A 16,850-nucleotide genomic window follows, 5' to 3' on the forward strand; every position below is an offset into this window, starting at 1 on the left:
TCCCCATCAAGTCCTCTCCTTTTTTTAACAATCCCTCCTAAATAGCACCTATTGTCTTCATGCTGTCCCCTAAACCCCCAGGTTCCCATCAGCAGCTTCCTTCCTTGATTTATTATATTAAAAATAATTCCTCAGGCAATATGGTAGACAGGAAGCCAGCCTGTGAGTCACATTACTGGAGATGTGCTCTTGGTCCTGATACTGACTTTCTTAGATATCTTAGGCAACACTTCCCTATTAGAATCCTCAGTATCCTCACCTGTTTCATTGAGCCATTGATATAATGATCTGTCACTTATCACCTTCTCTTCCAGTTTCAACAATATATGATTCTATACCTTTAAGATTAAATTATATTTGTCCTGGACTAAGCCCCTTAGGACCCTGCTGCCATTTTCTGAGTGGCAGATAATAGCTTTTGGATTACATACTTGAATTTTTAACCCTGTTCTTATTGTTTTTATTAAAATTAGGGCCTAACTGTAAATTCCATTCATGAATATCTGTCTACACCCAAACAAATGTACATGTTTACATTTATATGCATGAATGATATGCATATATTGCACATATCTATATACATATATGTCAATAGATAATTGATTAAAATTTCCATTTTATTTCCTAAATATATATATGTATGTATATATATACATACATATATATATTCCCTATATTAACTCTTATTTGGGATTTTCTTGACAAAGTTACTGAAGGGGGTTGACATTTTCCTTTTCCAGCTCATTTTATGAGGAAATTAAGACAAACAGGGTTAAATGATGCTCAAGGTCATAAAGTTAGTAAATGGACAAGGTTGAATTTGAAGATGAGTCTTTTTTGACTTTAGACCCAGCACTCTAGTCACTGTGCCATCTATCTGCCCAATCACTAAATACATGGCTCTATTATCACTTTTTTGGTTGGTAAGATTAATGAACATGGGTTTAAATTCTGCCTTTGTCATTTGTTATTTATGTAACCATGAACAAAGTATTCAATTCTCTCTGGATCTCTCAATTTCTCCACCTGTAAAATGAGGAGGAAATATATAAAATCTCTGTGTTACGAGTTTGAGGGTGACTTCTCCCCAGAAATGGTAGCCTTAGAGATTAAAGACATGTAGCCTGTCTGATTCTACCTCAAGGGAACATTTCTATTTTCTACCTATAGTCCCACCTATACATTCAAATGATTAGATGAGATTGATCATATAACTTGTCTTGGATAACAACAAAAGTTAAGACTCTCCTCCCAAACACCAAATCACCTGAAAACCTGTCCCTATTACTCAATTTCTCAAATTTTTGAATAAATGTAATTGATAGGTTTCTTTTGTCCCCTTCCCTAAAACTGTGTAACTCTCTATATATGTGTTTGTATCTCCTTCTCTTATAGGGAGTTGCTACATTCTTAGCTACTGTCAATCAACTGATGTTAATAAAGTTTTCTTTCTCTCTTTCTTTCTTTCTTTTTCTCTTCTTCCTTCCTTCTTTCCTTCCTTCCTTCCTTCCTGGCTGTCTTTTTTCCTTTCTTTCTGTCTTCTGTCCTTGCTTTTTGCTACAGTCAAAGTGATATAGATGAGAAAATTTACTCTCTGGGATTCTGGAACATTTAGATTGAGAAATTCATCAATAAATAGATAATCAGTTCTAACTCTATAATCCTATATAAAATCTTTAAAAAATCCTGAAGTTTCTCAGGCTTCTAGGAATTAATTACATAGCCTATGGGAGATGGTGTCCATTAGGTGACAACGACACATTGAATAGAATGTTGAATCTGGAAGTATAAACTCCTGAGTTGACATTTGGACTCAAACGCTGACTAGCTGTAAGATCCTAAATAAGACACTTAATGTGTATCTGTATCAGTTTCCTTCATATGTAACATGGGGGTAATTATAATCCCTACTTCCCAAGGATGTTTTAGACAGAATAATATATATCTGTACAAAGTACTCTGGAAACTTTCATATACTGTATCAGTAAAATTGTTACTAGGGATTGTTGACTATAACCTGTGAAAGTTTAAAACTAGAAATTAAAAGAACAGAATGAATTTTGGAATGACCATATTCTATTCCACAGTGCAGGAGCAGGAGAAATGAGAAGCAGAGTGATGCTTTTGAAGCTATATAGCCCTAGGCTACAAAAACTCACTCATGGGCACAGGCCTTCACTGAACTCATCTTCTGGGGAGATATGAGATTTGTCCATGAAAGATTAGGAAGTTGGAAGGGGAGAGTAGGTCAACTTTATAGCACTTGTCTCTAAAGACTTTAAAATTTTGAGGAAGGAAAAAGGTTGTTTTTAGAAATCCATTACATCATGGTAGGTCTTGTAGAGTTTTGGAGTCTTTTAAGTGGGAAACCAGTATTCCTTTTAAATTGTGGAGAGCATTTTTGTAGAGTCAAAATTTCCAAGTGTTAGATCACAGGTCACCAGCAACAATAACACTTGCTAAGTATCATTACGAAATTCTGTATGTTTGGAGAACAATACTAGGTAGTAGGATTCCTCTGTTTGCTTAAGGAAGTGTTTATTGGTTTCTCCAAATTGAACCAGAGATGTAATAGCTATGCTTCTTCAGTAATTGTTTGGCAACATTTTGAGGCAGCATTTAAATAGCCCTGCAACACATTGCAACAATAAATCTTTTTATCTTGAGGATTAAAATGACTCTTTCACAAGGCCTCTCTTAAAGACAGAGGTTCTCTCACAAAATTTTTCTCATTCTCCTTTAATCATCTCCCTCCACTATTTTCCTGAATGTAGAATTAGACTTATTTTAGTTATGGGTTTGTGAAATTGCTTGCAAGAAAGAGCTACCCATTTATCATGTCATTTTAGAAGTAACATTTTGTGATAGCATGAGTCGGGGGGTAGTAGGTTGATCTTTTCCTAATCAAAGGAAAGCATATTAATGAGGGCTATTATAATTACTTTAATTTATTGTATATCATTAAAGACTTGAATGAGGGGTGGATGGAAGCTTGTGGGATAAGGAATGGAGGGTTTGAGTGGAAGATAGAGGAGATGGCCTAGCTCTAGCTCCAATCAAGTGACCTGGCAATGAGTAGTAAAAAGAGTTACTGTTGTTACAAAGGTAATAAACCCTTCATCTTTTCACCTAGATGAGATTTATGCAAAGTACTTCTCTTTGTTCTTTTAATATTCCTGTATTATTGTTGAAAAATGGTATTTGTTAGGATAATCTACTGTCTTTGAGAGATAACACCTCTATATATTAGAAACATTTAGGGAAATATTAACTATGTTCAATAAAACATAGCTTTCTCAGTGTCCAGTCAAATGAGATAAGTATGTAGTAAATATAACACTTTCTCACATTAATCATTTTGGCAGCAATCAATACTTTGGTGAACTATTTCTGGTGAAATCTTTAGAGGAGATATTTCCTTCTCACCATATTCATTGCTAGGAGAGAAACTAACTATATAATGTAGTTTTGAAATGCATGGAGTTGTCCATAGTTCAAAGTGGGGTTTAGAATTTAAGGACCTACCCATAAAGTGATGTTTATTTTTTCAAGATAATATGACATTGTAAATTTTTAAATATAAGAAAGGAAATATGGAATTTTTGTGGGAAAGTGTCCTTAGAGTTCACAACATCTTTCAATTTACAAATAAGAAAAATGAGACTCAGACATAGTAATATATATATATATATATATATATATATATAAATGTATGTGTATAAATAAAACAAATAATTATGCATTTTATATATATGTATGTGTGTGTGTGTGTATATGCATGCATGCATGCATATATGTATATAAGCATAGATTGTGGTCCCTGATACTACAGATTCAAACATAATTTTAAGGGATCTTTCACAAATCTCTTTGCTCTCAATTGGGATTTTCTTGGAAATGTCACAACTTGATTTATATGATCACCAAGAGACTTTGGTTTATTTCATTATCTGGAAAAACACCAGTACATCATTATCTATTTCATCCTTTTCTTCCGTGAAGTTTCCTCAGCTGCCCCCAAACTGACAAGACATCATAGATATGGCAACATTTTTAAGCTATAACAAACAGAATGGATTTATACATGAGTCCTTGAAGAGTTAAGAAAATTCTACCCCCTATTTCAGAAAAGAATGACTCACCCCCACTTTCAGTTCTACTTCCTATCTCTCAGAAACAAACTTTAGAATTCTTTGTTTCTTCAGAAACACTTATTTTATTTGTTTTATTTCTAATTTTTTTAACCCCAGCTACATACAAAATCAAATTTTAACATTTTCTTCCAAAATCTTGAGTTTCAAATGCACTCACTAACCCCCCCATTGAGAAAGCAAGTGACTTGGTGCAAGTTAAAAATGTGTAGCCATGAAACATTATTTATCATAATAGTCATGTTGTTAAAGTAAACATAACTCCCCCCCACCCTGCCACTCACACACACACAAAGAAAGATAAACTCCAAGAAAAATAAAGTGACAAAAAAAATGTTTTTCAGCCTGTATTCAGACACCATTGACTCTTTCTTTGGGATGAATAGCATTTTTTATCATAAGTTGATCAGAGGGCTCAGAATCAAGATGGCAGTGTAAAGCTAACCCGCTCCTGAAGTCTTTCCCTACCTAAGATAAATGGAGCCTCTACTCTGACATTCACACTACAGATCCCACAAAGAAAAAGAGAAGATTCAAAAAAGTTTTCAATTGTAGACATCATGGAGGATCTTCAGTGAAGGTGTGTCTCTTTGGAGGAAAAGGGGAAGTAAACTTCAGGAGGAGGGGGAGCTGGGAAAGCCAGTGAGAGGCTTTAAAGCCACAATGCAATCCAGGTCTGGACAGCTTAACAATAGCAGAGGTCCTGGAAGCTAGATAGCAAGACAGTAGAGAGAATCACCAAACATAAACAATGTCTGAAACCTGAAAACTCCCGGGGTAAAAGCCAGAACTGACTTGGGAACAATCCTCTGTTAAGTCCGAACCTGGACATAAAGGAGGGAAAAAAAAAAAAAACCTCTGCAAAGGCAATATCTGTACTGCATAGTAACATCTTGACCAACAACAAGCAAGCGATCAGACCCCAGTCCTATCAAAATAAAAGTTTGGATCTTTATTCTCCATATACCCCAGGTATAGAACTAAAACAACAAAAATGAATAAAAAGCTAAAAGAGCACTCAATACAGGAAAACTACCTTGCAGACAAGGATGACAGCAATGCCATGTCTGAAGAAGAAAGCAGTGAAAGATCACTCACAGGGGAAGTATCAAAACAGTCTATATATTGAACTCAAATACAAAAGGTCATTGAAGAGCTTAAAAAATATTTTAAAAACCAAAGAAGAGAGGAAGAAGAAAATAAAATAACCAACTGGAAAAGGAAACATCAACTAATTGAAGAAAATAAAATCCTAAAAATTAGAATCGAATTAGAAACAAATGAATCTACAAGATCACAAAATTCCATCAAATGATAAAAAGGCTGAAAAAATTGAAGAAAAAAGTGAAATATCTTTTAGGAGACTTGGAAAAGAGATCCAGAAGATACAATCTACAAATCATCTGACTACCAGAAAAGCTAGACCAATAAAAGAACCTGGAAAACACCATGCAGAGAATTGTAAAGGAAAACTGCCCAAATCTACAAGAGCAAGACACCAATATAACCATTGGAAGAATCCACAGAACCCTTCTAGAAAGAGACCACAGGATAAAAACTCCAAGGGCTGAAATAGCCAAACTCCAGAACCCTCAATTAAAGGAGAGACTATTGCAAGCAGCAAAAAGAAAACAAATCAAATTCAAAGGGAATAAATTCAGACTAACACAGGACCTACCAGTCTCAACATCAAAGAAGTGGAAGAACTGGAGTAACAAATTTCTGAGAGCTAAGGCCTTGAGATTACCACCGGGAATGTACTGTCCTGTAAAATTCAGCATATTTTTTCAAGGAAAAATATGGAAGATTACTTAAATATAGGACTTCCAGAATTTCCTGACACAAAGACCAGAACTCTGTCCAGAGCTCAGGGAAGTCTCTGTTCAGAGAATTCAATTGCCAAATACACGACTGAAGAGTTGCATTAAAAAGGTAAATGTAAAGGGGAAGGAAAAAACAAAACTGTTTTAAACAAATGTTTGTCAACTCTCAAATTGTATACAACCCTAAAAGAGAACATAAAACACTTTAAATTCATTAGAACTTTACTTATCTAAGGATTAGTAGTTGATGGAATACAACTGAAGTGAATGAACCTAAAGGATATGGGTATAATTGGGTTTTGTCTCTCAACTGAAGAGGTTAAAGATGACATCACTATGTTTGAGATAAAAGCCCTGAAAAAATGCTTTAATAACTTTAACTAAGTGTCTCATTATACTTTGACTCACTTTAGTCACAAAGTACTATGTACCTTGTATAATGAGGGCTTCATAAACTTCAAGGACCTGAAACCATATCTTGGTCATTTGTAAAGGACTGACCTCTAGAGAGGTGAGACCTCCAGAGCCTCTCAGTACTTAGGTATCTTCAAGATTCTTTCAGTTATTTAGATCAGGGTTTGAATTAATCTGTGCTTCACTTAATAAGGGGTTAAGTACCCGGGGTGGGAGGGGAGACAATAGAACTTGCTTCATTTAACAAAGTGTTAAGTACCTTGGGTGGGGAGGGAGGGAGGTAAAGTGTGAAAGAAAATAGGCCTGGGGGAGGGTCACAAATAGTTCAATAAATGATATGGTTTTGGATAATACTTTGCTTCCTGAAGAGGATTGCGTATACTTGAAAGATACTTGAAAAGGGGTAAGGTAAAAAATGAATATAATTAAAATTTGATGCAATTTGAGTAATTCTGCTTATCAAGCAATCAAATAAACAATCTGTGATGTTATCTTGATAACAATAGGAGTTTATGAAGCAATCAAATAAGCAAACTGTGATTTATGAAACCTGGTATTAGAACCATAAATACACCAAGGTAAGAGGCATAAAGAGCTATAGTTTTAGAGGGAAAGAAGGGAGAATGTGAATGCTGAATAAATTCTATTCAATAGATTTAGTTTAGTAAGGGAGTAAGATACATTTCCATTTGAGTTTGAAAATCTAACTTAATCTACAGGGAAGTAGGGAATAGGGAACAGGAAAAGGAAGGGAAGAGGGGACTGATAAAAGTGATTGGAAGGTATAAGTGAAAATAAACTGAAAGTTAAATTTCTAAAAGATAAGTCAAAGGAGAAAGGCAGTAAAATTTTGATGAGGAAGAATAAGAGAAAAGGAAAGAGATAAATATAAATGGAGAAAGACAGCATGGAGAGAAATACAGAACTAGTCATCTTAACTGTAAATGTGAATGGGATGATCTGTCCAATAAAACAGAAACAGAAAGTAGAATGGATTAAAAATCAGAATCCTACAATATGTTGTTTACAAGAAACACATTTGAAGCAGAGAGATACACACAGGGTAAAGGTAAAAGTTGGGAGCAAAATATATTGTGCCTCAGCAGAAGTAGAGATCTGGGGTAGAGATCCTAATCTCAGAAAAAATAAAAACAAAAATCAATTTCATTAAAAGAGATAAGGAAGGGAAACTACATCTTCTTGAAAGGAACGATTGGAGGGATAGCTAGGTGGCTCAGTGGATAAAGCACCGGCCCTGGAGTCAGGAGAACCTGGGTTAAAATCCAGTCTCAGACACTTAACAATTACCTAGCTGTGTGGCCTTGGGCAAGCCACTTAACCCCATTGCCTAGCAAAAACCTAAAAAAAAAAAAAGGAACCATTGGTAATGAGGCTATATCATTACTAAACATATATGTACATAGTGGTATAGCATCCATATTCCTAGAGGGAAAAGCTGAGTGAATTACAAGGAAAAATAACAAAGTTTTAATAATGGGAAACCTCAGTCTCCCTCTCTTAGAACTACATAAATCTAACCACAAAATAAACAAGAAGGAAGTTAAGAGGGTGAATGAAATCTTAGAAAACTTAAATATGATAGACATCTGGAGAAAACTTAATGGGGACAGCAAAGAATTTACCTTTTTCTCAGCACTACCTGACCTTCACCAAAATTGACCATGTACTAGGGCACAAAAACTTTACAATCAAATGCAGAAAGGCAGAAATAATACACAATTCTCAGACCATGATGCAATAAAAATTACCTGTAATAAAAGCTCAGGGAAATATGAACCAAGAACTAATTTGAAATTAACTTTTTCTTAAACAATGAGAGATAAAAAAGCAAATAATAGAAATAATCAATAATTATATCCAAGAAAAATCATAATAATGAGGTGGGATGCAGCCAAGGCAGATTTAAGGGGAAACTTTATATCTCTAAATGCCTATATGAATAAAATAGAGAAAGAGGAGATCAATGAATTGGCTATGCAACTTAAAAAGCTAGAAAAAGACCAAATTTAACACCCCCCCAATAAAATACAAAATTAAAAATTCTGAAAATCAAAGGAAAGATTAATAAAATGGAAAGCAATAAAACCATTGATGTCATAAATAAGAGTTAGTTTTATGAAAACACAAATAAAATAGACAAACCTTTGGTTAATCTGTTTAAAAATAAGAAAAAAGTAACCAAATTGCCAGTATCAAAAATGAAAAGAATGAACGACCACCATTGAGGAGGAAATTAAAGAACTTCTTTGCCAAACTATGTGCTAATAAATTGGACAACTTGAGTGAAAGGGATGAATATTTACAAAAATACAAACTGCCCATATTAACAGAAGAGGAAATAAGTTATTTAAAGAAACTCATTTCAGAAAAAAGAAATTGCAAAAATTGAATTACATCAATAAATCCCCTAAGAAAAAATCTCCAGGTCCAAAAGTATTTACAAGTGAATTCTACCAAATATTTAAAGAACAATTAATTACTATTCTACCTAATTTAAAAAAATCGGAGAGGAAGGAGTTCTACCAAACTCCTTTTATGACACCAATATGAACTAGGAACAACTTATATTCCTTCATGGGAATATAAACTAGAAAGAACCAAAAACAGGCAAAGAAAAGTATAAACCAATCTCCCTAATGAATATTGATGCAAAAATCCTAAATAAAATTTTAACAATGAGACTACAGCAAGTTATTACTAGGATAATACATCATGATCAAGTTGTATTTATACCAGGCAGGCAGGGATGGTTCCACCTTCGGGAAAATACTCAACATAATTAAACATATCAATAGTAAAACCAACGGAAATCATATGCTTACCTCAATAAATGCTGAAAAAGCCTTTGATAAAATACAACTTCCTTTCCTATCAAAAACACTAAAAAGTTCATGGATAAAGGAAGTTTTTACTTAAAATAATAAATAGTATCAATCTAAAGCTATCAACAAATATTATATTTAATGGGAAGACACTCAGAGCATTTCCAATAAATTCAGGGATGAAACAAGGTTGTGCACTAACACTACTACTATTCAATTTATTATTAGAAATGCTAGCAGTAGCAATAAAAGAAGAAAAAGAAATGCAAGGAATCAGAATTGGCAATGAGGAAACAAAAGGGAAGATGATCAATGTTGGAGAGGTTGTGGGATGATTCGAACACTGGGGCATTGCTGATAGAGTTGTAAATGGATACAACCTTTCTGGAGAGCAATATTGAACTATGTCCAAAGATCAATAAAAGTGTTCATATTCTTTGACACAGCAATTCTCATTCTAGGATTAAATTCAGAAGAAATAGTAAAAAATGGGGAAAGTACTCCATGTTCCAAAATATTCAGAGTAGTTCTTTTTATAATGGCAAAGAATTGAAAATTGAGGGGAACCCATCAATTGAGGAATGGCTAAACAAGTTATGACACATGAATACTATGGAATGTTATTGGTCTATAAGACACCATAAATGGAATGACTTATGGGAACTGATGCTGAGCAAATGGAGTAGAGCTAAGAGAACAATGTACACATCAACAACATTGTGAGATGAACAACCCTGATAAAAGCAACTCCTCTTTATATTCTAGAGAGCTAGGACAACTGTATTTGACTGGTTATGGATTATATTATTCCCAACCAGAGGAAGAAAAGTAAAACAAAACAAAACTCACAGAAAAAATAAAAACAAGCCTTCCAAATCTTGATGAACACTTTAAAAAATTATCTCTTATGTATCTCTTTCCCTTAATCCTAACTCCTCATGCCAAAAATTGCTAATTTGTAAATATGTCTAACAAAACATGTATGTAAAATGACTATTGAACCTGACTATTCCCTGCTGAGGGGAGGGGAGTGGGAAGGGAAGGTTGAGGGAAATTCTGTAAGTTGGAAATATGCATGTACAAATGGATGAAAATAAATAAATTTTGAAAATAAGTCTATCAGAGAAATTGCTTCAATATCTTCCCCCACAGTTGCTATTGCTCTCTGTAGTTCCCTCCATCCTATTCCCCCCACCTGCTTTTACTCTATTCTCTCTCTCTCCTTTCTCCATGTCCCTCCTCAAAAGTATATTCTATTTGACTACATTCTCCCTCGATCTCCTGTTTCTTCTATCACCTACATTCCCTCCCCCTTCCCCTGTCCCTTTTTTCCCATCCCTTTCCTATCCTTTATATCTCTAGGTTGAGATAGATTTCCATACCTAATTGAGTGTGTATGATAGTTACTCTCTAAGCCATTTGCAATGAGAGTAAAGACTCATTCATTCCCCTCACCTTCCCCCTCTTCCATTCCATTGCTAAAGTTTTTCCTTGCCTTTTTATGTACATAACTTATCCTTTTTTACCTCTCCTTTCCCATCCTCCCAGTATATTCCTTTCATGCCCATTAACTCCATCTTTTTAACTTAGTATATCTTCAAATTCAACTCCCTCCTGTCCCTTGTCTATAAATACTCCTTTGAACTGTTCTTATAAATAAGAAGGTTCATATGAGTTATCAGTATCATCTTCCCATGAAGGAATTTAAGCTGTTCAACATCATTATGTCCTTCATAATTTGGCCTTCCTGTACACCCTCTCTATGCTTCACCTGAGCCCTGGACTTCAAACTTTCTATTAAGTTCTGGTTGTTTCATCAAGAAAGTTTGAAAGTCCCCTTCTTCATTGAATGTTCATCTTTCCACCTGAAAGACTATGTTTAGTTTTGCTGGATAATAGATTCTTGGTTGCAATCCAAGCTCTTTTGCCTTTCAGAATATTATATCCCAAGCCCTATGAGCCCTTAATGTAGACATTGCTAAATCTTGTATTAACCTGACTGAAGCTCCTCAATACTTGATTTGTTTCTTTCTGTCTGCAAGCAGTATTTTCTCCTTGACCTGGGAGTTCTGAAATTTGGCTATAATGTTGCTGACAGTTTTCATTTTTGGATCTCTTTCAGAAGGTGATTGGTAGATTTTTTTCAATTTCTATTTTACCCTCTGCTTCAAGAATATCAGGGTAATTTTCCTGGAGAATTACTTAAAAATGAACTCAAGGTCTTTTTTTTTGCTCATGACTTTCAAGTATTCTAATAATTTTTAATTATCTGTCCTGGATCTGCTTTCCAATTCAATTGTTTTTCCTTTTTTTGCAAGTGAACTTTCACTTATTATTACTATTGTCACAATAATTTTGTTATAAGAGTAAACATAAACTCCCCTCCCCCTCCAAGAAGATGAAAAACCTTAAGAATAGTGTGTGAGAGAGAGAGAAAAAATATATAATTCAGTCTGTGTTCAGTTTCCAATGGCTCTGTCTCTGGAGTGATTTGTTTTCTTTATCCTAAGTCCACCAGAGAAATTGCTTCAATATTTTTCCCCACAGTTGCTATTACTAGCTATATTTCCTTCCACTCTTTTGCTCCCCACTCTATTTTATTTTATTTTCTCTTTCCTTTCATCCTGGCCCTGTCCAAAAGTGTGTTGTATCTGAGTACCCTCTCCCTTGATCTTCCCTCTCTTCTATCACCTATTCCCCCCTTTCCTTCCCCCATTCCTCATTATCCCATCCATTTCTTCTCTTTTTTCTGTAGGGTAAGATAGATTTCCTCACCCAATTAAGTGTGTATGTTATTTCCTCTCTGAACCATTTCTGATGAGAATGAAAGCTCACTCATTCCCCCATGCTTTCCCCCTTTCCACTCCATTGAAAAATCTTTTTCATGACTCTTACGTGAAATTTCTTAGCTTCTTTTTCATATCCTTTCCCTTCTTCCCAGTACTTTTCTTAATCACCCATTGACTCCATTTTTACTGTATTATACCATTATATTCAGCTCCTTTCTCTGTCCTGCTTATATATGCTCCTTCTAACAGCTCTTATAAATGAGAAAGTTCATATGAGTTATCAATATCTTCTTCCCATGCAGCAATACCAACAGTTCAAAATCATTAAGTTCTTCATAGTTAGTCCTTCTCATCCACCCCATCTACAGGACCAGAGTCCTGTACTTGGAGATCAAACTTTCTGATCAGCTCTGGTTGTTGCAAAATGAAAGTTGGAAACTCCCGTTTCACTGAAAGTCCATCTTTTCCCATGATAGAGGATGTTCAGATTTGCTGAGTAGTCGATCCCCAGTTGTAAACCAAGATCTTTTGCCTTCCGGAATATTATATTCCAATCCCTACAAGCCCTTAAAGTAGATTCTGCCAAATCCTGTATAACCCTGACTATGAAACCTTGGTAGTTGAATTGTTTGTTTCTGGCAACTTATAGAATTTTTCTCTTTGATTTCGGAGTTCTATAATTTGGCTATAATATTCCTGGAAGTTTTTCTTTTGGGATCTCTCTCAAGAGGTTACCTGTGAATTCCCTCAATTTCTATTTACCCTCTGCTTCTAGGATCTCAGGGCAATTTTTCTGTATTATTTCTTGAAAAATGCAAAGGAAAAAATTAACACTTTGCAAGAGAAAATTATTATCGTGCAACAAGAAAATAAAATACTGAACAAATACAAAAAGAAAAAAATTCTCTCAAAATCACAATTGGATAAATGGAAAACTCCTTCAAAAATAGAAGTGACTGGTAGGAAAAGATGCAAAAGTAAATGAAAATTCTTTTCTTAAAAAAATATTGGAATCTGCGGGAACTAATGACTTCATGAGACAATAAGAATCTGTTAAGCAAAACCAAAAAAAATGGAAAAAAAAATAGAAGAAAATGTAAAATACCTCACTGGCAAAATAACTGATCTGGAGAATAGATGCAGGAGAGACAATTTAATAATCATTGGGTTTCCTGAAAACATTGAGGAGGAAAAAACCCCAGATTCCTACTTCAGAATATAGGGAAAGAGAACTGGACCAATCTCATGGAACCAGAGGGCAAAATAGTTATTGAAAGAATATATTGATCCCTTCCTGATAGGTATTCCCAAAATGAAAACATCAAGGAATATGTGACCAAATTCAAGAACTATCAGATAAAAGAGAAAATCCTGAAAACAGCCAGAAGAAACAATTTAAATACCAAAGAGCCTCAGATTACACAGGACCTGGCTGAATCAACATTAAGGGATTGAAGGGCCTGGAATATGATATTCTGAAGTGCAAAACTGAGCTTCCCTTCCAGAGGAAAACTATGGACATTTAACGATATAGGAGATTTCCAAGTTTTCCTGATGAAAAGACCAGAGTTAAATAGAAAATTTGGACTTCAAACAGGAGAATCAAGAGATACACAAAAAAGTAAAAAAAAAGAAAAGAAAAAACTGTTATCTCAAAAAGATGAAACTGTCTATATCTCCACCTAGGGGAAAGATTCTCATAACTCTTGAGAATTGCAACTCCAATGGAGAGAATATACTTAGCCAGAAGTAATGGACACTCATGACTTGTCCATGACTCTGATAGAATGATTTAAAAATAATATTTTCTTAAATATGGGGAGGGTGGAGGAGATTGAATAGAGTAAATTGCATCACATGAAGATACATAAAGGGGAGAATAGAGGGGAAAACGGGAGGAGAGGAGAAATGCCTAAATCTTACTCTCATCAGATTTGGCTCAAAGAAGGATTAACACAAACACAAACAGTTAAGTTTAGAACATTATCTTACCTTTCAAGTTTTAAGAGGAGAAAGGGAGAGGGGAAGGGGAATGAAAAGAGGAACTGATAGAAGGAAGGGAAGGAAGGAGGGGAAAAGGGAAAGGGGAAAGAAAGGAGAGGAGGGTTGGGTATAATGGAACAAACACTGTAGGAAGTGGTATTCAGAAGCAAAATACTGGGGAATTAGATAATATAAAAAAGGGAGAAATTACAGAGGGAAGATAGCTTGGGGGACAATAAAGAATTTGTAATTGTAATTTTGAATGTGATTGGGATGAACTCACCCATTAAACATAAGTAGATAGAAGAGTGGATTGAAAAACCAGAATTCTATAATATGCTGCTTGCAAGAAACTCATTTGAAGCAGAGAGATACATACAGAGTAGAGGTAAAAGGTTGGAGTAGAATATATTATGCTTCAGCTAAAGTGAAAAAGGGTAGCAATCCTTATGTCAAACAGCTGCAAAAATTGATCTCATTAAAAGAGATAAGAAAGGAAACTATATTTTCCTAAAAGGTACCATAGACAATGAAACAATTTCAATACTAACTAGGTATGCACCAAGTGATATAGCATCCAAATTCTTATAGGAGAAGCTGAATGACTTACAAGAAGACATGGACAGCAAAGTTGGTGGGATACCTCAACCTTTCTCTCTCAGAATTAGATAAATCTAACCATAAAATAAGCAAGAAGGAAGATAAGGAGGTAAATAGAATATTAGAAAACCTAGACATGATACACCTTTGGAGAAAATTGAAAGGGGATAGAAAAGAATGTACCTTTTTTTAATTGACCATGTACTAGGGCATAAAAACCTCATAATCAAATGCTTAAAGGTAGAATAATGAATACTTCCTTCTCAGATTATAATGCAGTGAAAATAATATGAAATAATGAGCTGGGGAGAGATAGACATAAAACTAATTGGAAACTAAATAATCTCATTTTAAATAATGAATGGATCAAGCAACAAATTATAGATAGAATTAATGATTTAATCCTAGACAATGACAATGACAAGACAAGGTACCAAAACTTATGGGATACAGCCAAAGCAATAATTAGGGTATATATTATAACTGTAAATGCTTACAAAAATAAAATAGAGAAAGAGGAAATCAATGAACTAAATATGCAACTAAAAAGATTAGAGAAAGAACAAATTAAAATCCCCAATTAAATACCAAATTAGAAATTCTAAAATTTAAAGGAGAAATTAATAAAATTGAAATAAAGAAAATTATTATACTAATAAATAAAACAAGAGTTGGTTTTATGAAAAAATAACAAAATATCATTTGTTAATTTGATTAAAAAGAAGAAAAAAGAAAACCAAACTACTAGTATCAAAAATGAAAAGAGTGAAACTCACCACCAATGAGGACATTAAAGTAATAATTCAGAACTATTTTGCCCAACTGTATGCAATATATTTGATAATTTAAGTCAAATGGATGAATATTTACACAAATATAAGTTGCCCAGGTTAAATGAAGAATAAATTAAATACCTAAATGACCCTATCACAGAAAAAAAAATTCAACAAGCTATCAACGAACTCCCTAAGAAAAACTCTCCAGGGCCAGATGGATTCACAAACATTTAAGGAATAATTGGTTCCAATCATATTTAAACTCTTAGGAAAAATTAGTGAAAACAGACCTCTATCTAATTCATTCTATGACACCAATGTGGTGTTGATATTTATGAAATTTAAATATAAAATTTCTATTTTACCTTCTATTTCTAGGATCTCAGGGCAATTTTTGCCATATTGTTTCTTGAAAAATGAAGGCTATATTCTTTTCCTGATTGTGGGTTTCAGATAGCTCAATATTTTTTAAAAATTATTTCTTCTGGATCTGTTTTAAAGGATAGTTGTTTTTTCAGTGAGATATTTCACATTTTCTTCTAATTTTTGGCTTTTTTGGAAGAATTTTTATTTCTTCCTGATTTCTGGCAAAGTGATAAGCTTCCTTTTTTCCATTCTGCATTTAAAGGAGATATTTTCTTCAGAGAGTATTTTATCTCTTTTTCCAGCTGGCCAGTTCTGCTTTTTAAGACATTCTTCTCCTCATTTGCCTTTTGTTTTGCTTTTTTTTTTATTAGGTCTAAACTGTTTTTAACATATTATTTTCTTCAGTATTTTTTTGTATTTCTTTCACCAATATGTTGATTTGGTTTTCATGATTTTTATGCATTGCTCTCATTTCTCCTCTCAATTTTTCCTCCACCTCCCTTAATTGATTTTCAAAGTCTTTTTGGCACTCATCCATAATCTGAGTCCATTTTCTATTTCTCTTGGAGGTTTTGGATACAGAAGCTTCCATTTTGTAATCATTTGAGTATTGTTTTGATCTTCCATAGGACTAAAGCAATTCTCTATGGTCAGATTCTTCTTTTTTTTGTTTTTTTTACTCATTTCCTCAGCCCAAGGCTAACTTACAGCACTTCCAAGGCTTTAATGTTTTTTGGGGACAGCCCACTGGGACCTATTCCTCCAAATTCTTATGCTCTTTTGCCTGTGCTTTGATATGTAGATGACCACAGCACTTCCCTCTGCTCTGGAGCTGTAAAGAGGAGTCCTCCTTGGCTACTTAGCATGGAAGTCCAAACTATAACCTGGATCTGAGTGTGGGCAAACAGCAGAGTCCTACCACGAGGGAGAGCAAAGAAATTTCTGAGGTCTTCCTTGACACCCTTACCATCTGGGGGCTGTGCTCTTGGGGTGCAGGCTGCTTTCTCCAGATTCTTGCTGCCAGTTCTACGACTAGTGCTCCCTCACTCCACACTCATTCTGGTACACTCAATTGTTTTTTCCAACGAGATAGTTCATATGTTCT

This window comes from Macrotis lagotis, chromosome X (assembly GCF_037893015.1).
Source record: "Macrotis lagotis isolate mMagLag1 chromosome X, bilby.v1.9.chrom.fasta, whole genome shotgun sequence".
In the NCBI taxonomy this organism is placed as follows: Eukaryota; Metazoa; Chordata; class Mammalia; order Peramelemorphia; family Peramelidae; genus Macrotis; species Macrotis lagotis.